The sequence below is a fragment of the Oryctolagus cuniculus genome, chromosome 16 (genome assembly GCF_051225735.1).
Source record: "Oryctolagus cuniculus isolate XC-2025 breed Fujian yellow rabbit chromosome 16, ASM5122573v1, whole genome shotgun sequence".
Taxonomy (NCBI): Eukaryota; Metazoa; Chordata; class Mammalia; order Lagomorpha; family Leporidae; genus Oryctolagus; species Oryctolagus cuniculus.
Window position 1 is genome coordinate 26,248,660 of NC_142882.1, and position 25,464 is coordinate 26,274,123.

The 25,464-nt window shown below is 46.3% G+C and overlaps 1 long non-coding RNA gene across 3 annotated transcripts; it reads left to right on the forward strand.

Moving 5' to 3' along the window:
* The first annotated feature begins 402 nt into the window (after nucleotides 1-402).
* Nucleotides 403-18,669, forward strand: LOC149121625 (uncharacterized). 3 transcript variants are annotated; one of them, XR_016223446.1, is made up of 4 exons: nucleotides 403-811; nucleotides 2,192-2,398; nucleotides 16,163-16,213; nucleotides 17,085-18,669. It is a non-coding gene; the product is annotated as an uncharacterized LOC149121625 (long non-coding RNA). The 3 variants fall into 3 exon arrangements; XR_016223445.1 differs by having other exon boundaries at nucleotides 407-803; XR_016223444.1 differs by having other exon boundaries at nucleotides 407-2,398.
* The last annotated feature ends 6,795 nt before the right edge of the window (nucleotides 18,670-25,464 follow it).

Consider the following 25,464-nt stretch of genomic DNA (forward strand, 5'->3'; position numbering starts at 1 on the left):
AGTCTTCAAACAGTACTTTACCCTTTGTGTGTCTGTGTGGGTGCAAACTGTTGAAATCTTTACTTAGTATATACTAAGTTGATCTTCTGCATATAAAGATAATTAAAAATGAATCTTATTGAAGAATGAGATGGGAAAGGAGTAGGAGATGGGATGGTTTGCAGGTGAGAGGGTGATTATGGGGGGAAAACCGCTATAATCCGAAAGTTGCACTTTCAAAATTTATATTTATTCAATAAAAGTTTTATAAGAAAATTTTAAAAAGGATGTTGGTTGAAGAAAGGAATAAGGGCAGCAACCCATCTTTGAGATTTTTGGAGGGGAAGAGTGGAGAGATGTAAACAAAAGCAAAGGTTCTTAGTTCCCATTCTGTCTCCACATGCTGGAGACTGTCAATCGCTGAGGATGGCCAGCGAGTCTGGTCTGCAGGCAAGCCTTGGTCCTGGACTCCATTTTCCAGAGTTCCTCCTGCCCTGACGTCATGCGCACCCGAGCGCCTGCGTGCGTGTGTGCACTTCGGAGCGCATGTGCGCACAGGTGGATCCAAAGACCAGGACTGCGGAAGTTCATTCACTGACCTGAGCCAGCGCTGGGAGGCGGGGCAGTGACTTCATTTGCACTCAGCGAGTCTGTTACTCTGCACCTGAGGTCCCAGGCAGTTTGCAAGCGCAACACCGGGCCGCCCCTGCTGCTTCTCCTTCCCCTGTTGTTGGTCTGTAGCCATCGCCACTACTGTTCCTGCGCGTCCCCTTTCTTCCCTGCGTGTCCTGAAGGGAGCCGCCGGGCTCCCCGGAATTCTCACGGCAGATAAGTAGACCATGCAGAGGGGTTGGGTGCCAGGGCTGCTGGCGGCTGGGGTTCCAGGGTCGCTGGGTGCCATCAGGGGACGGCAAGGTTGAGAGGGACCCAGGCTGTCCCGCGTTTCCCCACACTCTGGGCGTCCCGCGTCTCCCCTTTTCACAAGTTTCCTTAATGCCTTTTATTTACGGGGTACAAGGGGTGTTCCCAGTCGCGAAGGGTGTGTGGGGGGTGTTCAGTGTTACTGGAAGGGATCGGTGGGTTCATTTCTGTGGCTCAGTGTAGCAATAAACGGCCGGGAAAAGGTAGCAAAAAAGGCAGAAGCTTTATTGTGCCAAGCGAAAGTAGTCTTAAGCGAGCCGGATGCTGGTTTCCAGGAGGTGTACTAGGTTTTTAAAGGTCTCGCTTTTTTTTTTTTTTAAATTGGACCACAATCGGAGGGGTGGGGTGGGAGAGTTCATTTTTATATTATTCTAAGTACCGCAGGGACCCCTCCTCTTGGGAAGAAAAAACTGGCTAAAGGCAAAAAAAATTACAAAAACAAAAATAGTAACAACAACAACACATACAACCAGGTAGAGGCTTTGGAGCTGAGATTCCCTGAGAAATGCCGCAGTGCAGAGCTGGGTCAGTGGTCTGGGTGCACACAGGCAGGTGACTGCCCGGAACTGGAGTCTTTCAGTGCCCATGCGGTTTCAGACCTACCAGGCCATTTTGCCGCGGTTCCCGTGGAGCAGGGCTGGGTGACCCCCAGCAGGGAGCCCAGGGCTGCAGTGGATGGCACAGCCCTGCTGGCCCCACTCTGCAGGCACACAGCCCCCAAGGTGGGGTGCCCTCAGGCACTCGGGTCTGCTGGGACTGCGCAGGCTCCGCTGACTTTTTCCCCTGTTCTTCACTGTCCGGAAGTGCCGCTCTCCGCTGGCTGTCCTACAGTCCCTGCAGCTGGAAGTAAGGGGGCCGCCGAGTTTTCTTATTTTCTGTTTGGTGCCAAAGCCCAAGACATTTTTAGCATTGGGAGCGCACTAACTACTAATTTGCACAAGGTCTGGTCTGTGGACATCTCTGTACAAGTGTGAGGAGGGGTAAAACAGAAAAAGGGACCAGAAATATGTGCCCCCTTTCCCCCGCAGAGATGCCCACGCAGTGGGGAAAGAGTTGTGTCCTAGGAAAATACGGCACTTATCTTCCGCATAGTGGAATTGTCAGCAGAGTAACCAGTCTTGAGTGAGTCCCTGTTCTGTTAGATTAGTGCTGTCACCCGATTCTCGGTTGATGAACCTGATTGCCCATAATGAGGCCGCCTAGGAGGAAGGAGCAGAAGGGACTCTAGGCAGTGGGTGTGAAGGTTGCTGAGTGCCTCCTCTCATCCCGTGTGTGGTTTGCTTGTCCCCAGGCTGCATCCTGTTATGGAGCCTCAGATGGACCAGCAGCTGTGTGTTTCTTCTGGGAGGAGCTGCTTCAAGCCAGCGTTCTAAGCACCCATGTCTTGTGACCATTCATCTCCCAGGGAAACAGCCAGGAACAGGATTTCTACAGCTGTCCTGTTGGCAGGCTGTCCTCCGCAGATCATACCCAGTGCCACTGGAGGGTGACAGGCAAGGTACTTAGCATGTGGAAGAGAAGTTTTTAATATGAGATACATGCTCTGGTGATTTAGCAGTGATGTCTCTAGGAAAGGCGCCCTGTGGGGAAGCTGATGGTGTCTGATGATGTCCATTCATCTCTCCGTTACTAGCAGCTACTGACATCTGCTGTGGGCTGGAGAAGGAAGCCTTGTCCTTGAACTCCAGTGACTGGGAGGATTCAGCTACAGTTTAATGGAGGCTTCATTTGGAGGGAGTAACCAAAGTACTTCATTTTGTGTGTTTTTTTTTTTTTTAAGAGGTAGTAACATTTTTTCAGTTATAGCTCTGCATGTAATGGTTGTAATTTTTAGCAAATAATGATTTTTTGGTTACATTTTGAGTTTCATTTAGTTTCTGTTTAATTTATGTTTTCAAGTTAATGAATCGTAGAAATCGGCTTATATTATCCTGGCTGTTAATGTAATTACCTTTCTCTCATCTCTCACTCAATGTACATTATAGAGATTTATTTTATTTATTTGAAAGGCAGAGTGACACAGAGAAGGAGAGAGAGACAGAGAGACAGAGGGGTCCAGAACTCTATCTGGGTCTCCCATGTGGGTGGCAAGGACCCACATACTGGAGCCATCTTCTGCTGCTTTCCCAGGTGTGTGAGCAGGGAGCTGGTTCAGAAGCAGAGCAAGTAGGTCTTGAGTAGTGTTCATAGGGGATGCCAGTATTGGAGGCAGTGGCATAACCCTCTGTGCCATGGAGCCAGCTCCTCCATAGATATTTGGAAATGCTGTTGGTAGCATTGAAAATGTAAAGTCTTAATTTTACAAGGGAAAGGGAAAGAAGTCTGTTGTAACTCTGGTCAGTTCCAGGGGCTGTTGGCTCACAAAGAAGCTGTTTCTGAAAAGAGACACAGGAAGATTTGTGTGTCTGTGCCACAGTATTGGAGGTATCCGTGTGTTTGCACACTGACTCACATGTACAGATGTTCCTTGTGCAGATGAGCATGATGTGGGGATTCCTCTGTGTCTGGGCCTTGTCTGGGGAGATGAAGAGAAGATATATTGGTGGGGGAACCACACAGCTGGAAACTGGGCTCTGAATCAGGCCCACCATGCACGGTGCTTCTTCCCCAGAGACCCTCACCTGTTCTAGGCGACTTGGCCTTGCAAAACTCATCTTCCCAGGAAATATTGTAGCTGAAGGTTTTGCAGTTTTTTTTTTTTTCTTTTTGCTTGGCTCAACTGCATTTTAACCAACATGTGTGCAGACCAAAGTCAGCTGTGTGTAGATCCCAGGACGCCATCTGTGGGTTTTCCTAAGTGAAAGTGCTCTGCTGCTGCTGCCCACTGGGTCCTAAGGCCTGTGGTGGCTCTCGTCTGAGCATCTGGAAGCCAGAAAGATGGCAGCTCAGCCACTGGGGCGTCCCTGTTTTTCTGCCCCTGACTTTCTTCCCCCTCTCTCTTTTGCTATTTGCTGTTACTGCTGGTCTGGAAAGAGGAGGATTTTCCAGGAATATTCACTCCTTGATCCAAATTGCCAGTCAGCCTCTGTCCCTCTGGGAAGACTGCTTCTTGTGGGACATTGGCCATTGGCAGAGATGCTGCTGGACATGATGTGGGCACCTTTGAGGCAGCCAACTTGTGCTACCTTTGCAGTCCTTTGGCAGTGGAATGAATGCCCCTGCTTTAGCAAGTGTAAGTTCCTGTGGAATGTGGTGGAAGAGATGGCATCCAGAAATCCATCCATCCATCCCTATTTCTTTGCTTTCCTCCTTATGCCTCTCTGACCTCGGAATTATTTTCCAGGCTTTCTGTTGTTTCACACTTAACAGACTGCATGGGCTTCTGTTTTCACAACTCTCAGCCCTTGTCCACCTCAGGATATTTTTCAGTGAAGGACAGAGGTGTCATCTGTCTTCCATAAAGCATCCATCTTTCATTTCAAGCAGCTGTGTTTTCCTGGTGCTTATCTTGTAATAGACTGGAAAGCTGACTTCTCTTGGGACATAACAGGCTTGCACTTGAACACTGGACACAGTTGTCCTGTGTGACAGCTCCATATTTCATGTCTACAACTTATGAAACAGCTGTTCTCAAGATTTCCAAGTGCCTGGTTGGACTCTGGCTACGTTCACCCAGAGTGACAACTAAATATTTATTTGGCACTTGGAGACTTGGAGTGCTAAGCCCTATAATCTTCTACTCAAATTTGACCAGAAAATAATTGTGTTTTGAAACATTTGGGGGTCCGGCGCTGTGGCTTAGTAGGTAAGGCGGCTACCTGCAGTGCCGGAATCCCATATGGGTACTGGTTTGAGACCCAGCTGCTCCACTTCCATTCCAGCTCTGCTATGGCCTGGGAAAGCAGTGGGAGATGGCCCAAGCCCTTGGATCACTGCACCCATGTGGAAGACCCAGAAAAAGCTCCCAGGTCCTGCCTTCAGATTGGTGTTGCTCCAGTCATTTCGGCCAAATGGGAAGTGAACCAGCGGATGGAAAACCTCTCTCTCAGTCACCCCTTCTCTCTCTGTTTAACTCTTTCAAATAAATAAGTCCAGCGCTGGGGCTCACTAGGATAATCCTCCTTCTTGCGGCACTGGCACACCGGGTTCTCGTCCCAGTCGGGGCGCCAGAGTCTGTCCCTGTTGCCCCTCCTCCAGGCCAGCTCTCTGCTATGGCCAGGGAGTTCAGTGGAGGATGGCCCAAGTGCTTGGGCCCTGCACCTGCATGGGAGACCAGGAAAAGCACCTGGTTCCTGGCTTTGGATCAGCGTGATGTGCAGGTCACAGCACGCTGACCGTGGTGGGCATTGGAGGGTGAACCAAGGGCAAAAGGAAAACCTTTCTCTCCGTCTCTCTCTCTCACTATCCAGTCTACCAGTCGAAAATAAAAAAAAAAAATCAAATAAATAAATAAGCCTTAAAAAAAGAAAAGAAACATTAGGGCTGTGGGTAGACAGGGCAGTTCGCTTCAAGCCTGGTGAGAATTTATGAGCTGATGTTGTTTTTACACCCCATATTAAAGATTTGCTTCATTTACTTTTCTTTCTTAAATAAAAGTTTATGCATTTCAAAATCAGAGTGAAAGAGGAAGAGGGAGTGATAGAGAAAGAGAGAACTTCCATCTATTGGTTCACTTCCCAGATAGATGTAATGGCCAAGGCTTTGCCAGGCCAAATCCAGGAGCTTCTTCTAGGTCTCTGCATTGGTGGCTGGGGCCCAACAACATGGGCCATCTTTCACTTCTTTTCCAGGGCCATTGCATGGAGCCATATCAGAAGTGAAGCAGCCCTGTGGGATGCCAGCACTGCAGGCTGTGGCTTTTTCCACTATGCCACAATGCCAGCCCCATCACTTTATTTTCTTAAGCAAACTTCCTAAAGTTTTCTTTCCTCTCTTTTGGAATTTCTGTGCTTCCATCCTCTCTATAACCACCCTTTTCTCTCTTCTTTTTATCATGATGAGAAGAGTAGTAGAGACACTGCAGCTCTCTCCCTTGTCAGCATGGCTTCCTCAGGCTGTCTCCCTGAATTAGGAGCAGCTACTTCCTGTGTTCAGGCAGGAAACTGGTGGATCACAGCAGCACCCTCAGGATTTCTGCTTTGCTCTCCTCTGTGATGTATTTGAAAACCTCTGAATAGGGGGTGGCATTTGGTACTCTGAGATGTGTCTTTGTAAAGTCAGGTGTCATGGAGGACCCTGTGTCTTAAGAATCAATTGAGCCCATCCAGGCCATGGGCAGCCTGGACTGAGCAGGCCCTGGCTGACATCAGGCAGATGGTGTTGGGGGTCGGGGGTACTTTCCAAGGGCTCTGGTCATGAAGCAGGGGTGGGGACACTAGTCTGGGCTTTTAGCAGATCTGTGGTTGCTGGGGAGATGGGGGCAGTGCCCAGGTCACCAGGCTCCACCTCTGGAGTGCAGCTGGAGCAGAAGCCCCTGGTGAAGGGTAAAGCGAATCCCCAGACGACATGGGCCATCCCTCTGTCTGGACTGCACAGACCTAGCCCTCTTCCTGCTCAGCCGCTCCTGGGTTCTCTGAGACTATTTCCTCCTCTGCCTCTCCAAGGGTTCCCAGGTTCCTGTGAGGAGCTTGGTGCTTTCTGGTTGCTCACTCTCAACACAATCATGGGGACTCCTATTCCTGCTGCTGGGTCTGTCCTGTCGGGATGAGGCAATGTTTGCACAGCTGAGGTGGGGCCTGGCGGGCGGAAGCAGTCCCTGATGGCTGCAGAGCCATCTGGCCAAGTGTGGCCTGACTCTGCTTGCTGCTGGCAGACAGCTGGCTGCTCTGCCTGGGGAAGCTACTGGGTCACCGGGCTCTGCTCCTGCCCCTTTCAGCCACTGCCATGCAGAAGTGATCCCTGCTGCTGCCCGCTCAAAGCTGCCTGCCAACTTAGCTGAGCTGTGAAGCTGGATATGGATCATCTGTGGGAAGAAGCCTCAGGGATAGCAGGACCAGCCTGGCAGAGGCAAGGCCACAGAGGGGCTCCTTGTGCTCACTTGCCAAGGACATCCCCCCAGTCTCCACCCCTGATGAGGCTTGCAGGTGCTTTCAGAGTTGTTGGTGAGCTCATCATCTCTTTGCAGGATGTGGCACTCATGAGTAAGTTCTATACTTAGTAACCAGAGTGGGAGGGTCCCTTCCACCTCTTTCAGGCTTCCCTGTGCCCCTGGGTCCATTTGCTGTCTTCTGGATGGAGGCTGGGAGACTGGGTCAGTAGCATGAATGTGACCAGACCTGCAGTGGAGAACAGACTACAGGGCCATGTTGTGATAGGAACCGGTGGAAGGTGCAGGTGGCTGTGGGGGTGGGGGCCAGAGGGAAGTCATGTGGGGGCCTGAGAGCATAGGAAGGGTGAGGGGTGTGTGGTTGTGGGCATGGATGTGCAGACTCATGCACCAGGGCCTGGCTTTTAGGAGATCTGCTGTTGCTGGGGGAATGGGGGGCAGTGCCCAGGTCACCAGGCTTTCCCTGGTGCACTGGGACTTAGCTTCTCCCTGGGCACCTGGGCAGTTGCACGGCCATCCGATCAGTCCAGAGGCATTTCCCTTTTCCTTTTCAAGGCCGTGAAGCACTTGGGGAGTGTTTCCCAAGCCCAGGCTTGCAGGTGGCAATGTGTCCATCCATGGGCCATTCAACACTCACCCCCACACGCAGGCCCACAGCAGGTGCTACAGTGCTCATTAGGGCCCCGGTGCTTTCTGGAACTCTTCCCACAGGCAGTTTTTCCAGGGATGCTTGTAGGTCAACCCTAGGTTGATGATTTGGAGGCATTTCTCTGAATCAAAATGCACACATTGTATCTAAACAGCAGAAGCTGCACCATCTCCTCCCTTGCCATTTATAGTAATGTGGGAAAGGAGGGAGAGAGGCTCAAACTCCCTTTTCTGTGCTGTTCCAGCTGCTTCTCTCTTTATTATTATCCACACACCACGACTAGGCCTGGGTTTCCTCTGACTTCTTTTTCCTTTTATTTGATTCAGATGCAAGCTTGTATTAGAGAAACTGAGTCCCTGAGTCAGATGGACTAGGGATAGAGAACCCCCAATCTCAAGATACTTTCTTGTCCTGTAAATTTGTTTTGTCAGATGTTGTTTGAAATGAACAGTCTGCTAGAATTCGTGTGTCAGGGAGATTGGGGTGATATAGGATCAGGTTTGCTGTGTGATATTTGAGCAGTATTCAGGTACAAGGTCTTAGAGTCTCTGGTGTGTGTTTAGACTGTGAATTACACAGATACCATCACCCTCTGGCCTAGGGGAGATGCATCAGCAGCCCCCACCCCCATGTGCATGTCCCAGGGCCATGGCAGGATGGGTTATCTGTTCTCAGTGGAGGTGGAGTATGTGACTTGCAGGGGTCTCCTAGGTCAGGTGAGAAATAAACAGCAGGCCTGAGTTGGGGGAGTTCTGGACAGGGATTGATGGGAGGCAGAAGCATAGCTGGGGAGAGGCCTTTGCATGTAGTCTGTGGGTATCCTCCTAGGGCTTAAGGAGGACTGTCTAATACCCTGAGTGCATAAATAAGCTCAATGTTTTCCTTGTCATAGGAAGGGAACCCCTGGGGCTTAGGAATGCCAGAAAAGGGTTCTGATTGCCAGGGAGTGTGGAGTAGGAGTGTGGGAGTGGGAAATGCTGATCGTCTGCCTGCTGACCTTGGACTGGAGTCTGCTACCTAACTCCACTTGTTTAAGTAGAGCTTGTGTTTGGAGTCTCATGTTCATATGTGTGTAGCAGATGCAGGCAGATGCTACCTCAAGTCCTGTCAGCTCTTTTAAGGCTGTCTTTTGATTTAAGGGAAGGAGTTCAGCTCACTGCTGGGGCAGGACCTTGCTGTCAGTCACGGAGCACCCAGTTCTGCCTCTCCCTGTCCCCAGGCCTTCCCATACAGGCTCACAAAGCTGTTTGGGAGGCAGAAGAGCAACACTGAACATGGGATTCAGGACTAAAGGCCACAATCACAGTGCAGAAGGAATTCTAGAAAAAGCCAAGGTGGGGTGAGAGGTGTCTAATAAGCATGGACAGCAGCCCAGACTCAGCAGGACTGAAGTTAGGGCCTAGACTTCAGCTTCCTTCTTGAGCCATAAATTAAATAACAACAAGAACAAAAACAACAACAACAAACCACCAAAAACAAAGCAAAAAAGGAGCCATTGAATGACAAAAGTCACAATGCATGGGCTTCCTGTGTGAGTGGCCACCCCATGGGGCTTCATTCTGACTGGGCAGAAGTCAAAGGTGGTTTATGGTTAAAAGAACCCAGAGAAGTGCATTTAACTCTTTCCTGCCAGCAGAGATACCTCACAGCTGACTCCTGACTTCTCAGCCTGCTCTGGGCAGTTTTTATTGTCCTTCTTTCTCTATTTGAAGACAGCACCTGCTGTGGAAGTGCTCAGTGCCCTCTCCATGACACAGCTATGGGAAGGCGAGTGAGTGGCTTGTAGGAGACCTTACCATGAAGTCTTGGACACAGCTGTTGATGTGGCTCATGGCCAGTGTGGACCTCACTCTCGTGATGACATGTACTGCCCCTAGAGCATTTTGTCCTTCTCTGATGATGGGGAGTGTCCCATGGAGTCTGTATCGCGGTGATCCTGTGAGCTGCAGTTGTGCCCCTGTGAGCTGCTGCTACTACAGAGCTGTAGCCCTGCCTCAGCTTAGGTGTTGATTGCTGACAGTTGAGAAACTGTGGCAGTTGTTGTCATAGAGTGTGACACACTCTCTCATCAATTTAAGCATCCAGCCAGATGTACTGTGTGTCCACCATGTTCCAGGTGCCAGACCAGGCACTGAGGACAGGATGCTGAGCAAGGCAGCTTATGCTTCCTGCTTGTTATACCTTAAACTCTAGTTAGTAATTGCAGTGACTTCTGGAAAGTGTTCTAATCTGAAAAGTATAAAATGCCCTGGATTCCAAGGTCTGAGCATCCAGTCTTGTCTAAGAGTCAAGGATAACTTTCTGGAAGAAGTGACATTTGTGCAGATGCCTGAACATCAAGAAGAAGTAATTTATTCTAAGGAGCTGTGCCTGGCAGCTTGCTTTTTTTGGGACAGTGTACAGCATCTCATTGGAAGAAAGAACTCCAGTGCTGCCAGGGTTTGCTTATGAGAAAGCGAGAATCAGATTCTCCCTGCCAGGACTGCAAGCTGACCTCATCTCCCTGCAGTACTTCTTCATCCAACAGCCAGGCCTGGTTGAGAATGTCCACTTGGTGCTCGTGTGGTTCTAAGGCCTGACATCACAGACAATCTTGCTTTTCAAGTAACTTTGCAAAGAGAAATCACTATCAAATACTTCCTGATGATGTGTGATCGCTTCACCACCAGAAGACCCCAAGAGTATTCAGAACCGTGCCCAGCGCAGAGGAGATACTCATGAAATATTCAGTGAGCAAAGGAGGACATTGTCTTACTGCTGCTTATTGGGAGGCAGATTAGGAGTCCTGATTAAACTGGAGTTAATGCTCAGCTCTATATTTTGCCCTCTGCATGGTTGGTCACTTGGCCATAAGCTGAAGCCCCATTGTCCTTTGGATTCTTGGCAGAGTTCTTTGGTTTCCCATTATAGGTGCATTGCTTGGCCTTGGCTTTCCTGAGGGAGGCTAGGTCAAAAGAGGGGGTCCTACTTCTTCTTCCTGGGAGCCTGGTGGTCATGGTGGGTAGCTAAGATGTTTATATGAAGCAGAAATGGTCATGGAAAACCACAGAGAGGAAGGGCTTGAACATTTCCAGGGCAGGCATCATCCTGTGATGTCAGGACAGCCGGCTTCAAGTCATGTGTGGTGGTGGTGGAGAGGGGGTGGAGAGTGTGGGGATCATCCTGTGTAATGCAGATTCCCAGGGCCTGCACTCCTCCTGCTGAGCAGAGCCACAGGGAATGCTGCCCAGAGTTCTTTGTCTTTAGCAGGCAGCCTCCTGTGGTGCTGCTTTTGTCCCTTGTGGATTCTGGGTCCCTCTTCTAGGGGGACAGCATCAGAGGGAATGAAGGTTTTACAGAGGAGTTTGACCCTGAGGGACTGGGAGTTAGGGTTAGGAGGGAGGAGAGACAGAGGATGCCATTCTGCAGAGCAGCAGGGGAGACTGGAGACACAGGTCTGCTCCCAGCAGTGCCTTTCTCACCCAGTCCTGCAGAGAATCTGCCCAGCTGCCTTGTATCCCCCTGGTGCCCTTGGATCCTTCCTGGGGAGTTCCCTTTCCTTCCCAAGTTGCTGACCAGCTGATGGTGCATGCTCCAGCTGCCCCTTCTCTGCAATTTTGTAATTAGGAGGTGGCCCAGGAGAGGGGCTTGGGGTGCTTAGCCTGATGTGGGGGAGGCTGGGCATGTTTTGGTATGGCTTGGGCTCCCACCAGCTCATCTTGCTGCTAAACACTGCCAGGAGGGGCTGGAGGGGTGTTTTGTTTGTATTTAAATCAGCACTCCCTTTCTCTTTGCCAGCTCTCAAGTTTTGAAATCCTAATTTGTAAAGAAATAAGTGCTGGAGGGTGGGAAGTGGCAGATTAGTCAGGGGCACATGCAGATTGGCATTCTGCTTCAAGTTCTGCCCCTTCCTGGGGGCAGTGCTGGTGGCTGTGAGGTTAAATGACCTACAGAAAGGGCTCAGGGTGAGGTCTGGTGGCTTTAGATACCTGACCACTAGGGGCTGCCTTCCTCAAACTTGTTTCTAGACTTCTGTGTGGCATTTACTCCTTATGTAATTTCCTACCTCCCTTTAAAAGGCTCATCTCATTTCACTGTAATTATTTGCTTCATTGTTTCTCTCCTCTAAGTGTATGTCTGTCTCCTTTGTGACAGTATCCAGTGTATCACTTCATGTTGTGCTTGGCTCAAGAGATAGTGGTTGTGAGAGTAAATGAACCTCTTTGCTGAGAGGCACTGTCTGGCTTCAGCCCATTTGATAGAGTGTGAAGGACCCCTCAGTATTGAGGGCTCTAATCATGGTTGGGGTACCAAATTCTGTCCTGGTTGCTCCTCTTCCAGTCCAGCTCTCTGCTATGGCCCAGGAAGGCAGTGGAGGATGGCCCAAGTGCTTGGGCCCTGTACCCACATGGGAGACCAGGAGGAAGCACCTGGCTCCTGGCTTCAGATAGGCACAGCGCGTCGGCTGTAGCAGCCACTTGGGGAGTGAACCAATGGAAAAAGGAAGACCTTTCTCTCTGTCTCTCTCACTGTCTAACTCTGTAGCAATAAATAAATAATAAAAAAATTTAAAAAAATGAGAGTAAGCGGATAATCCTTGCCCTGCCTTGCAGGGTGGCTGAGATGGAGAAGGTCACACAGGTGTGTTTTGTAGTCTAAAAGTAGCTAAATAAATATGGCACATATGCACTGTATGCAGGGATATGGATACACACAGAAATGCTTGTTTAAAGAACAGCACAATATTAGGGGACCGAATTGGCTTATAAAATACCCACGTGTACAACTTGGAGGTAGAACTCTTAGATGCAGTTCTTGTTTTTCTTATTTTTCAGTTAATTATTCAGAGAGGCAGAGTTATAGACAGAGAGATGGGGAGACAGAGAGGTCTTCCATCTGCTCATTCACGTCCCAAATGGCTGCAATGGCCAAAGTTTGGCCGATCTGAAGCCAGGAGCCAGGAGCTTCTTCTGTGCCTCCCACGTGGATGCAGGGGCCCAAGCCTTTGGACCATCTTCCACTGCTTTCCCAGGCTGGTAGCAGTCTTTGTGATAGAGGAATTGCAAACAGGCTGTGTGATAACATAACACTTGTTGATGAAGGTAGGCGGAAGTGAGGGCCTCACACTCACACTTGGGAGGCATATAATATGGTAGAGTCTCTTTGGAGGATAACCTGGCAGATGTCTCCACAATTTTGAAATGAAAATTTCCTTTGGTGGGGTTCAACTGCAGAAACCTTTACAAACTGAATCAGAGGGGCTAGTGCTGTGGCGTAGCAGGTCAAGCCACAGCCTGCAGTGCTGGTGTCCCATGTGGGTACTGGTTCAAGTCCTGGCTGCTCCACTTCTGATCCAGCTCTCTGCTCTGGCCTGGGAAAGCAATGGAGGGTGGCCCAGGTCCTTGGGCCCCTGCACCCATGTGGGAGACCTGGAGGGAGCTCCTGGCTCCAGATTCACTTAGCTCTGGCCATTGTGGCCAATTGGAGAGTGAACCAGTGGATGGAGGACCTCTCTCTCTCTGCCTCTCCTTCTCTCTTTGTAACTCTGACTTTGCTGTAAATAAATAAATCTTAAAAAAGCTGAATCTAATCAATTTTGTAAGCAAAATCAGATACTTTCCCAGCAATTGTGACTATACTCCCCAAAAGTGTGCAGCAAGATTTTTAATCAGGGTTTCTTGTTTTCTTAGCATTATCTACTAAATTAACCACACAGTAAATCATTGTGGGTTTTTCTGATCTTTGACCACCACTTGTAATAACTAAGAGTTTAAATTTATCATCGGGCATGTCTTTTTCAACACATGCACTGATATCACCAGTTCAGTGAACATGGGGGCCACCTTTATAGGGGTTAAAATAAATTTTATTTTATTCCAAAATGTGCACTAGTAGAGTTTTCCCAAGTGTGTAATATGATCCATTGATGCATCACTGATGATTGCAATACATGAGAGCCAGCATCTTTATAAAGGGTTAGACATGAGTAGCCCTAAGAACCTTGTTTATTTGTTTCAGTGTCTTAAAGTAGAATAGAGTCATTGTTCCTATCCTCATGCTTTAAGCAAGCATCCATATGAAGTAACAGGGGTTCTATAACTACAATATAATACCAGAACTTAAAATAAAAGTAGTGACAATTATCATCAAGTCTTGTGTTCACATTTGATTTTCTCCATTCCTCATATGTTTCTTTGAAACATGAGTTTGCTAAGCTAAGATTCATCAGAATTTGACTTGGATAGCACAGGGTTGCAGGTGAATTCTGATACATCATGTATGCTGTCCAGACAGCAGGACTGAGTACCTAGGAAATAGATGAATCATTCTTATTTCCTGATAGGAGGAGTGCTGAGGCTGTGGGAAATGTGTTTTCCCATGCCATGGTGTCACTGGTACAAAACCATGTGAGATTTTTCAGGATCATTCAGAGCATTGGCCATTCTGCTCTCTCCTTTCCTAGAAATTTCAGGCTTTGTGGCCCCCAATGCTGCTTGATGGATTAAATGGATTCTGTATCCCTGAAGGTTGATCCCAGGAGAAAAGGTGATCCTGCAGGCCACAGGGGAGCCCTGGGAAGTGGGACATGCATTCTCCACTGTGTGGAGCAGAAACACACATGATACTCAGGCGGCTGAGCCCTGATACTGAGGTGTTAGCCATAAGCCTCAGTCTGTGTGGGAGCCACAGTGGCACTGGATCCTCTGAACGGGAATCAGGAAAGGGGTTCTGTGGGCTGTGCTTCAAGAGATTCCCATGTCAGTGGCTGAGATTGTGGTATAGCAGTTAAGCTAAATGACTCTGTGTGCTTACAGATGTTCAGAAGCTGATTACAGAAGCTCCATGAATGTGGTCGATGCAAGATTGCAGTGGGGCAAGGGGACTGTGCAGACCACATGAGCAGGAAAGTGTACAGTAAGAATGGTTCAAGCTCAGCCACCGAAGGATCCTGTTACTGACCTGTATAACATTGGTTTATCCATTTGAAGCATGAGGGCATTCCACATACCAGTAAAATATCTCCCAAATCCTGATCCAAATCACTGTGAAGTGTGTGCAAGATCTATTACTATGGGGCAGTTTGGTTTGTGGAGTCTTTGTGGTGTCTCACCAACAAGTAAAAGGTCTGTTCCATTTCTGTGATGTGTGGCCTGCCCAGTACCTTCTTTGTGTTCATAGAAGTCTATACACAGTGTGGTTTTCATGAGCAGTGGGTTTATGGTGGAAATTAGGGTTCTGGATGAAGATCCTATTTCCTCTCTAACAAAGTGGTTCATGCTGAATGAAGGAGTGGACTCCATCAGTTGGAATCCACATGAAAGGACACCCCTCTGGTGCACACCCTCTCCCTAGAGCTTCATGGACTAGGCAAGGGAATCCTAGAATGGCTAAGGCCCAAGCAGTTGTTGATCCTTCTGCCCAGAGTGAGCAAGATTTTAGCGATGCTCTCTTATGTTAACTGTAAGCAAAAACTGGGTGATGTTTCCAATTTCACATGAACTTTGAGAAGGATGACACAGGTGACTTGAGAAACATACTCCCGAAATGTCCATAACTACCAGACTGAAATAAAGAGGCATATACTACATCTGGGTTTTCCCTTTGGGATGGCAAGAACCCAAGTTCTTATCCTTCCAGGCACATTAGCAGGAAGTTGCATTGCAGGTATAGAATAGCCAGGACACAAACCAAGATCTTTGATCTGGGATGTGATTCATCCCAAGAAGCAGCTGAATCTGCTGCACCACAATACCCATCCCTCCTTTGGTTATTTTCTGTAGTTCTTGCTTGCACCCACGTCTCCCATCAAGCAAGTCCCAGGTTTCATCACCAGATGACTGTCTGATAAGGCAAATTCCAGCAGGTACCTACTTTTCAAAGTGTGCTAGTATTGTATTCACTGATGTCCCATGGAATAAAGGAAGTGAAATGGCAAAGGCAAGGATTATTGTGTTGAAGGAGTCTGTTAAAGCTTGGATTCCAGAAGGTGTGTCATTTGGACCAATTACCAGAAAAATGCACTGCAATGATGTAGTACAGTGTGTCCATTTTTTTCTATATAGTTGTGGGGAGAAAAATCTAAATGACAAGGTGCATAAATTCTATGGATTTGGATTTGTAGGGATACAACCACAAGAGGTGTTCTATAAACAGTAACATGGAGCCCTGCATTGTGCATCTGTATCAATTAGAAATGCTTAACACATACCAAGCATTTATTAATGTAGGTTTTAGTGACAGCATTATATTTCTTTCCATGGTGTACTGAAAATGATTTGAACAATAATCCTTAAAATAGAAATTAGTTCTCTTCAGTAACATTTTTCTTACAGAATTGAGGGTGACATTGTGGCACAGCAGGTTAAGCTATGATTTGCATTGCTAGCATCCCATATGGGTGCTGGTTTTGATCACATCTATTGTAGTCTTTGGGGGAGCAAACCAGCAAAGTAAGTAGCAAATAAATATTTTCACTAACCTGATAATTTGTAAAGCACTGTTCTCACACAGGGAGGCTCATTGGTTTTGTTTCTCGGCTCATTCTGTATTCCTTGTTCAACACAGTATGATCTTGTTTAGTGCAGTAGAATGTAGGAGGAAGCCAGATCAGCTCTCTCACAACTCCCTCCATTCACATTCCTTTACAGATACAGTTCTAGAGACCTCTACATGTGTCTGAGATAATGAAGACATCTCCAGTAAGTTCTTATTAACTTATTCCTCCATTGTTTTATGTTGTATTTTAGGAGCTTTAAGAGGTTGTGATAATTAAAATGGAAATGTAAAAGTAATTAAAACTCACTGTTACAGAATACACATAAACAAGATAAAGTTATGTTTACAACACACTAGAACCATGTATTCTAATTGCAAATTGCCCTCTGGTTTTTCTGATTACATAACAAAAAGACTATTCATTACATAATTCAAGCTGAAACTTAGAGCACTCTTGTGGGATGTAAAACCTGAAATAGTCTTTATTGGTCCTGTAGGTGATATAGTGGACAGTGGTTTTCTTAAAGAACTCTCTTATACATTTCTTCCAGCCATGCTGGAGCTAGTGTAAATTTATATATTTGGGCAAATCATTCTATTCTTCATTTGGAGTTTAACCTACTCAAAATTCTCAAAATTCAATTCTTCAAGTACTTACCGAGAATATATGGTCAAAGCCTATATATATATTTGAGAGGTTGACTGAGAGTGGGGAAGATCAAGACAGAAAAAAAGAGACAGAACTCAATTGACTCAGTTCTGGAATACCCAGTGCAGCCAGGACTGGCCTAAGGCTACAGCTGAGAGGCAGGAATGTAGTCCTTGCCCACATTGCACAGTTACTTGAGTTATCACTACTGCCTCACAGCATCTGCATTAGCAAGCTGCTGGAATCAGGAATCAGGGTTGGGAATCAAACCACGGCACTCTGAATGTGGATTAGGGTTTCTCAGCTGACATCCTAGACACTAGTCTAAATGCCTACCCTCTTCTTTAATTTTTTCTCTGCAATATTTGAAACCACTGTAAGTGATCTGCTCCTGAATTTTTTTCTTTTTTTCTTTTTTTTTTTAGCATGACCTCACTGGTGATTTCTCATCTTTCTCCTTGAACTCTTCTATTTTCTTCTCCTTACCATCACTCATCCAGGTATTCCATGTGGTCTCCCAGTCAACCCACCTTGCATGTCCCATCACTAATATGCCCCAGATGTCACTGTTATGGGATCATTTGTTCAACATACTTTCTGATTTACCTTGTGAGTTCTTCTCTCACTCATAGATTATTTGGAAATACATTTCTTCATGTTTAAATATTGGAGATTCTTCTGGTTTTCTTTTTTTCTTATTGACTTCTACCTTGAAAGTATGATCAGACAGAATGTTTTATTATTTTAGTCCTTAATTATGACTCAGCATATGTTTTGTTTGGTGATTATTTTTCACAGAGTGGCCTATGGATATTAATTAGGTCAATATGCTGTCATTCACATGTATAGTTGACTGATTTTTATGTTTTAGTACTATAAGAGATATATTAATTGTCTAATATTACTTGTATTTTTTAAATTTCTTGTTAAATTGTGTGAATTTTGTTTTCTGCCTTTGGAGGCTTTGTTTTTTGGTACATTAACATTTATAATTGTTATATCATCCTAATGTATAATCCATTTATTATGATGTAAAGCCTTTCTATATCTGTGGTGATACATTTTTTGTTGAAGATATTTTGTTTGCTGCTAACTAAGTTGTCAACTTGAGCTTTTTTTTAGAGACATTTTATTTATGTGAAAGCAGAATTGCAGAGAGATGTAGAGCAAGACAGAGGTCATCTATCTGCTGGTTCACTTCTCAAATGACCACAATGTTCAGAGCTGAGCTAATCTGAAGCTGGGAGCCAGGAGCTTCTTCTGGTCTCCCACATGGGTGTTTGGGCCCAAGGACTTGGGCCATCTTCTGCTTTCTCAGGCCATAGTAGAGAGCTGGAATGGAAGTCAAACAACAGGACTCTAATGGTGCCCATATGGTATGCCAGCACTGCAGGCTAGGGCTTTAACCCACTGTGCCACAGTGCTGGCTCGAGCTTTTTTTATTTTATTTATTTATTTGAAAGGCAGAGTTACAGGTAGGTAGAAAGAGAGCAAAAAGGTCTTCCATTTGTTAGTTCACACCCCAGATGGCCACAATGTCCAGAGCAGCTCTGATCTGAAGCTAGGAGACATAAGCTTCTTCTAGGTCTCCCGCATGGGTACAGGGGCCCAAGGGCTTGGGCCACCTGGTACTAATTTCCCAGGCCATAGCTCCCTTGATCAGAAGTGGAGCAGCTGAGACTCAAACCAACGCCTACATGGAATGCTGGCACTGCAGGTTCTACCTGCTACACCACAGTGCCAGCCCCAAGAGCATTTTATAATTAGTTCTTAAGTCAACAACAGGAGTCACTGTGTACTTACCTCTCATGTGAGATCTCTTTACTTAATGTGTTGTTCAATGTGAATTCATGCTATAACTAGTACTGAAACAGTATTTTACACTTTATGTTCTGTGTGGGTGCAAACTGATGAAATCTTGACTTAATATATACTAAATTGTTCTTCCCTATATAAAGATAATTTAAAATGAATCTTGATGTGAATGGAATGGGAGAGGGTGCAAGATGGGGGGGGTTGTGGGTGGGAGGAAAGTTGGGGGTGGGGAAGCCATTGTAATCCATAAACTGTACTTTGGAAATGTATATTAACTAAATAAAAGTTTAAAAAAAACCTCTGTCTCTGTCTCTTCCTCTCTCTGTAACTCTTTCAAATAAATAAATCTTTGAAAGAATAAACCTTATTTTATAGTAACAAAAGATTATGAGTTATAGAAACATTTCATCACTATTCCAAGGATGTATCATCCACAATATAATAAATTTCTCTTGCCCGCCTGTGCCAGAAAATTTTATAAGGATGTTAGGATGCTTGGAGAAAGATCAATTTCCTTGCTGTTAGGACCTACTAGACCCATTTTAAGAAGAGAGTGAAGGGCTAGCACTGTGGCTTAGTGGGTAAAGTCACCAACTGCAGTGTTGGGATCCCATATGGGTGCTGGTTCGAGTCTCAGCTGCTCCACTTCAGAGAGGCAGAGTTATAGACAGAGAGATGGAGAGACAGAGAGGTCTTCCATCTGCTCTTTCACTTCCCAAATAGCTGCGGACAGGAAGATATCTACTTTCAACACATAAAATATGCCATGCAGTAGGGTTCACATTAAATTCTTCACAGTGAGAAGAAGGGTAATCATTAAGCTTGTGTGACTCTGGATCAACTTTCATTCTGGGCTGTGAATTCATTGTCCTTTCCAACAGAGTTCGGTTCCTTCATGACCTGTGTGCTCTCACATTTTCAGACATAGCAGTTGATCCTTCACAGTGGAATTTTTTCCATTAACCAACTGTGAAGACATCTTTCTCACTCAGCTTCTATTTAAGATTCACATTTGAAATGCCAAGGTTCCCTTGAATTCTTTGGAGTTGAGTCTATTGACTGTATCTTCTATCATATGCATCTGTGCAATGCTGAAATTAAGGGTGCTTTGCTCCTCTCTGCTGTAATCTGGAGTATTCTTTTGCACTCTCACACAATATGAGTTGTGGCTACTTGGTGTTGTCAGGTAGAAAGTGGGGCATGAAGTCTTTTATCTTTTTCCTTTGTGGGTATGTATTGTTGGCAGTACTAGATGGCCTTGAGTTTCAGGAGGAGGAAAAGAGATTCCAGGTTTGTAACTAATTGAGAATGTGTCCTGCTGCAGGTAGAAATAATAAAGTATTATTTTCTGGGTTATTATTTAATATACTCCTATTTTCCAAATAAATCTCTCATATTGAAAATTCATATGAAACATTAGGTGGGTAGTCAACAGAAGGAGGAAAACCAAAAGTCCATATCTGCAGATGACATGATTAGACTCTCAGAAACAGCTCCACAGCCCATCAAAAACCTGTGACAATGGATGAACTATTGCAGGAGGAGGTAGGTCAGGTAGTCCATACCTAAGGTGGACTCGGGCCGCTCCACCCACGCTGACCGACCCCGGACTGGGACTTCATCCTATCCACCATTTTCACACCTGATCCTGCTTCCCAAATGAGAAGGAGTAGGCCTTCTTCCGGGCCGAGGCTGGCAGCCACCTCTCACAGATTCCGAGGCGTGAGGAACCCGTGGCAGCTGTGTGCAGCCACAAGCCAGGGGCTCAGGGCTCTTCTCTGAGCTCACAGTAACTGTTGCCAAGCAACACCTAATACACAAGTGTGCAGGCGTGCCTTGCTCTGGAGCTCTGTGGGCTGCACATGCGCACAGAAGCCTGGTGGCCAGAGTGCTCAGTGTGCATGTGCAGGGGGAATCAGAGCATTTGGGTTGCTTTCCAAGATCAGTGGGACTTGACTAAGCCTTGGTGATGTTTTGGAAAAGCAGTCCCTGCAATCTGGCATGACTAAGCTGGCGCAGGGTGTCAGGCGCTGAAGGCCTCATGCAGAGTCAACTCCCTGGAAACCCCTCTCCCAGAATCACCTGATCCCAAAGTGGATTCCCCATCCAGATCCCCCGGGGTCCTAGTCAGTTTCCATGGGAATGCAAGAAAGGAAGCCATGATTTCACACACACACACACATAGTATACATACCACAGAGGGAGTCACACATTTCATTTCTAGAAACGGTTTTGACTGCTGATACACTACTAAACCAAACTTTTGTTCCTGTCTACCTTGCATTTCACATTTGGAAAATGATTGTTCAAACTCTAACCAGTGATTGTCTGTTCCTCAGATTCCTGGGTTGATAACATTCTCCTCCTCTTCTCCTAACCCTCATCTGGATGTCATGTCTATAAAATGTTGCTACTGATCCATTCGTGATAACATTGATTCCTGTGAATGTGAAATCGATGCACACACCTATCCTCTATTCATGAATATTCCAATACAGAAAAGCAGTCCCAAGAAAGACTTCCAGAAGTGTGAAGCAGTTAAAGAAGCAGTAGTTGCAGCAGGCGTGAAGGTGCAGCAGGTGAAGCTGCCACGAGAGACACTGGCACCCATTTGCAAGTTCCACTGGGAGTCCTGGAGACTCTGTGTCTAACCCAGCTTCTCACTAATGCACATGTGAAGGAGGTGCTTCCTGATCCTAGTCCATGATTCCCTGCCACCGACACCCAAGTCGGAGACCTGGATAGAGCTCCAGGATCCTGGATCCTGCCTGGCCCAGCCCAAGTTCTTGAAGGAATCTGAGAGAGGGAACCTCAGATGTGAGATCTCTCATTCACTCCTCCATTGAAGCAAATACATATCTGAGAAAATGAGAAAAATGTTACAAAGAATAATTTCTAAGAATAATATAAAAAAGCAATGAACATCCTATTGGGATCTGCCCACTCTAGTTTTTTGATCCTTTAAGCATAGAGAAAAAATGTATAGATATCTAATGAATTGCACCCAGATTATCTTTGCAGGTTTAATCAACTGAAGTCAATTTATCATTCTTTCCTTTTCTCACAGACAGTTTTCATGAACGTCCACATTTTCCCAATGACTGCTTTGGCAACTCGTTCCCATAACAGGGCAATAATACGACTTCAGGAAGCATTGTTTTGATTCACTCGTTTACCCACTCACTCAGGAAAGCAACACTTCCCGGGACTATCAAGTCGCAGTCACAAACCTGAGAGAAGCCAAAAGGATGAAAGCTTGATTTTACCCTACATTCATGTGGAGAACCAGATGGAGGAAAAGTAGAAGAGCAAAGTCATCTGTCAGTTCCCCCCAGACCTGGAAACAGACAAAGATATCAACTCCCACCACTCTTATTTCATGAAGTATTGGAAGCCTCATCAAGAGCAGTCAGGGCTGTCACTCTCTGGGATCAGGACAAAGTAGGGTGGTCAGTCCCAGAGGGGTGGAACAAAGCAGTACTGTCAATCCCAGGGGTTGGGAAAAAGCAGGGCTGCCAAGCCCAGAGGTGCGGGACAAAGCAAGACTGTCACAGCCATAGGGCCAGGAAAAAGCAGGGCTGTCACTGTGAGAGGAGCTGGACAACACAGGGCTGTAACTCCCAGGTTGCGGGACAAAGCAGGGCTGTCACTCCTAGAGGGCCGGGACAAAGTAGGGATTTCACTCCCAAAGGGGCGGGATAAAGCAGCACTGTCATTCCAGGGGTCAGGACAAGGCAGAGCTGTCACACCAAGAGGGGCATAACAAAGTATTACTGTCAATCCCAGGGGGTGGTACAAAGCAGGGCTGTCACTCCCTGAAGGGCAGGACAAAGCAGGGCTGTCACTCTCAGGGAGCAGGACAAGGCAGGGCTGTCAGTCCCAGGGGGCAGATCAAAGCAGGGCTGTCACAGCAAGAGGGGTGGGACAAAGCAAGGCTGTCACTCCCTGAGGGGTTGGACAAAGCAGGGCTACCAGTATCAGGAAGCAGGACAAAGCAGGGCTGTCATTCCCAGGGGTCAGTACAAAGCAGGGATGTCACTCCCACAGGGGTGGGATAAAGCAAGGCTGTCACTTCCAGGGGGCGGGGAAAAGCAAGCCTGTCACTTCTGGAGGGCAGGACAAAGCAGGCTGCCATGCCCAGAGGGGTGGGACAAAGCAAGTCTGCCACAGCCATAGGACCAGGACAAAGCAGGGCTGTCAGTCCCAGGGAGTGGTACAAAGCAGCTATGCCACACTCAGAGGGGTGGGACAAAGCAAGACTGCCACAGCCAGAGGGCCTGGACAAACCAGGTCTGTCACTCTGACAGGGGCAGGACAAAGCAAGGCTGTCAGTCCCTGGTATGTGTAACTGCTCCAGTCTGTAAAGATGGAAGAATTTAACAGCCAGATTTATCTAAATCTTAGGGGAGTATAGTTAACATTAAAAAAGGAAGAAGAAGAAAAAGCAGAGCCAGGGCCATGGCATAGTAAGCTAATCTACCTGCAGCACCAGCATCCCAATATGTGTGCAGTTCATATCCCAGCTGCTGCACTTCTAATCCAGTCTCTGTTATGGCATGTGTAAGCAGTGGAAGATGGTCCAAGTGCTTGGACCTCTGCACCCATATGAACACCAAGAAGAAGCTCCTGGATCCTGCCTTTGGATCAGCTAAGCTCCAGACATTGTGGCCACTGGCGAATGAACAAGGAGACAGAAGACATTTCCCTCTGTCTCTCCCTCTGTCTGTAACTCTGCCTCTCAAGTAAATAAATAAAATCTTAAGAAAGATTTGTTACTCTCCTCCTATTGAATCCACTCTCACCTGTTCTAACACTGGATAGCAATCTTTAGTAATATTCATGAAGCACCTGACTCTCCCGTGTCTTTGGTCCCCTCTTCTTAACCATAGTACTCATTACTGAAGCTCAGGGCCCTAATTTCAGTACCTGATGTATTATTACTGCTCTGAGTCACCCAAATCATTCAAAACAACATGCAACACTGACCTTCACCTGTAGATGGAGCTCTGAAGGTAAAAAGAGAGAAGGGAGAAAAACCTGTGGACACATTTTGGGTGGCAATGGTTCACATTAAAGCTCAGGGGAAATGTCTAAGACTCTCCTCAGCCCTATTACCAATCACTCACCACTGGCTTTCCTATCTTGATCTGATAACCTCTTCACAGCTGTGGGCAGCCACAGGCAGTCACTCCCTTTGTTTACACTTAACCATATGGATGGAGACTTCCTGGCACAGACAATTAGACTAAGGAGATTCCAGGAAGAGGCAGGAAGAACCTTATCTCACTGCTATACCTCTCACAAGAGATGATATAGATAATCAGTCACACCTGAAACCTGCATTTATCACCTAAGTGTAATCAATAATTAAGAACCTTATCTGGAACTCTTTGTATCCTTAAAAGACTTTTTGATATGTAAATCTTTTGTGCTCCTTCTTGTAAACAACTGGTCATGTTTAAATACTACTGGATTTGTTGAATAAACAAACAAACAAACAAAGCCTTGTTCAGGACTTGTCTTGGCTCCATTCTTTGTGTCCTTGTCCCTTCATTCCCAGTCTGTGTTTCAGGAAACCTGGTTCTTTGTGCTGCAGGCCGGCACAAGTGGTGCCTGAACATGGGACCTGATAATTAGAGAAGCAGTGAGGAACCTGGATTCATGGAGTCATGACTATAGAAGTGTACAATTTGTGGTGAGTACCCAACACCAAAATTGTGGAGATTTTTTTGAGCAGGCATTATGGGACAAGCATCAAGAAAACCGTCAATAGTAAAGGCAGTCAAGGCATTATTGCAGACGCGAGGAATAGGGTTAAAAAAGAAAGTAATAGAGCAATTTATAGAGACCATAGAAATTGTATGTCCTTGGTTTATTGAAGAAGGCCTTGTAGATGAGGCACATTGGGAGGAACTTGGAGAAGAACTTAATTCTTACTTACAAGAACATGGACCTGACTCACTACCCTTGTTAACTTTCTCCCTATGGTCATTAGTAAAGGATATCTTAACTCAACAAAGACAAAACCTTGCTAAGAGGAGTTCTTGATTTCCTACATGAGAAAATTGAGGAAGCTAGAAGCAGTGATGGTGAGGATAATCGATCCCGCCGATCCACTATTTCTATGGAAAAGGTTGTTCCCTCTGTTCCTCCTTTTGAATTCTTTATAAAAGATAACAATGATAAGGATTATCCCTTTGTCAAGAAGGTGCATGTTTGCCAAACAAAAATGAAGAGCATCATATATCCTGAAAAGAGTGTTGCTCAAACTCTTAGGGAAGCCGCAGAGCAAGGCAGGGAGGGAGCCGAAATCTTTTTTGATGCTTTTCCAGTGGAAATATATACAGAAGACGGCCAGGAAATGCGCTGTCACCATCCAGTGCCTTTTAAAATATTAAAAGATTTAAAATCTGCTTGTGATGCATATGGGCCTACTGCTCCCTATAGGAGAACTCTGTTGGATAGTCTGTCTCAAACTACTCTAGCACCAATTGATTGGAAAACAATAGCTCAAGCTTGCCTCTCTGGAGGTGATTTTTTATTATGGAAAGCAGAGTTTGAAGACCAATGCTGCTGCACTGCTAAGTTAAATAGCCAGGGGGGAAATCCGGATTAGAATGCCAATATGCTGTCCAGAGAAGGTGAATTCCAAGACCTTAAAAGACAAATGGTTCAGCCCATTGCAGGAACCCCTATACAGATAAAAACTGATAATGGCCCAGCTTATACTTCCAACTCTTTTAAGTACTTCTATGGTAGCTCCCACATCTCTCATATCACTGGGATTCCTTATCCCCAGGGACAAGGTGTTGTGGAACGTGCACATGCCACATTAAAAATTTATTTACAAAAAATAAAAAAGGGGGAATACGGGACCATGGCCCATTCCCCACAAAAATGGCTATCACATGCTCTTTTCATCTTATAATTTTTAATACTGGATAATCAAGGGAAATCTACAGTTGATCGTCACTGGCATTCTGAAACCAA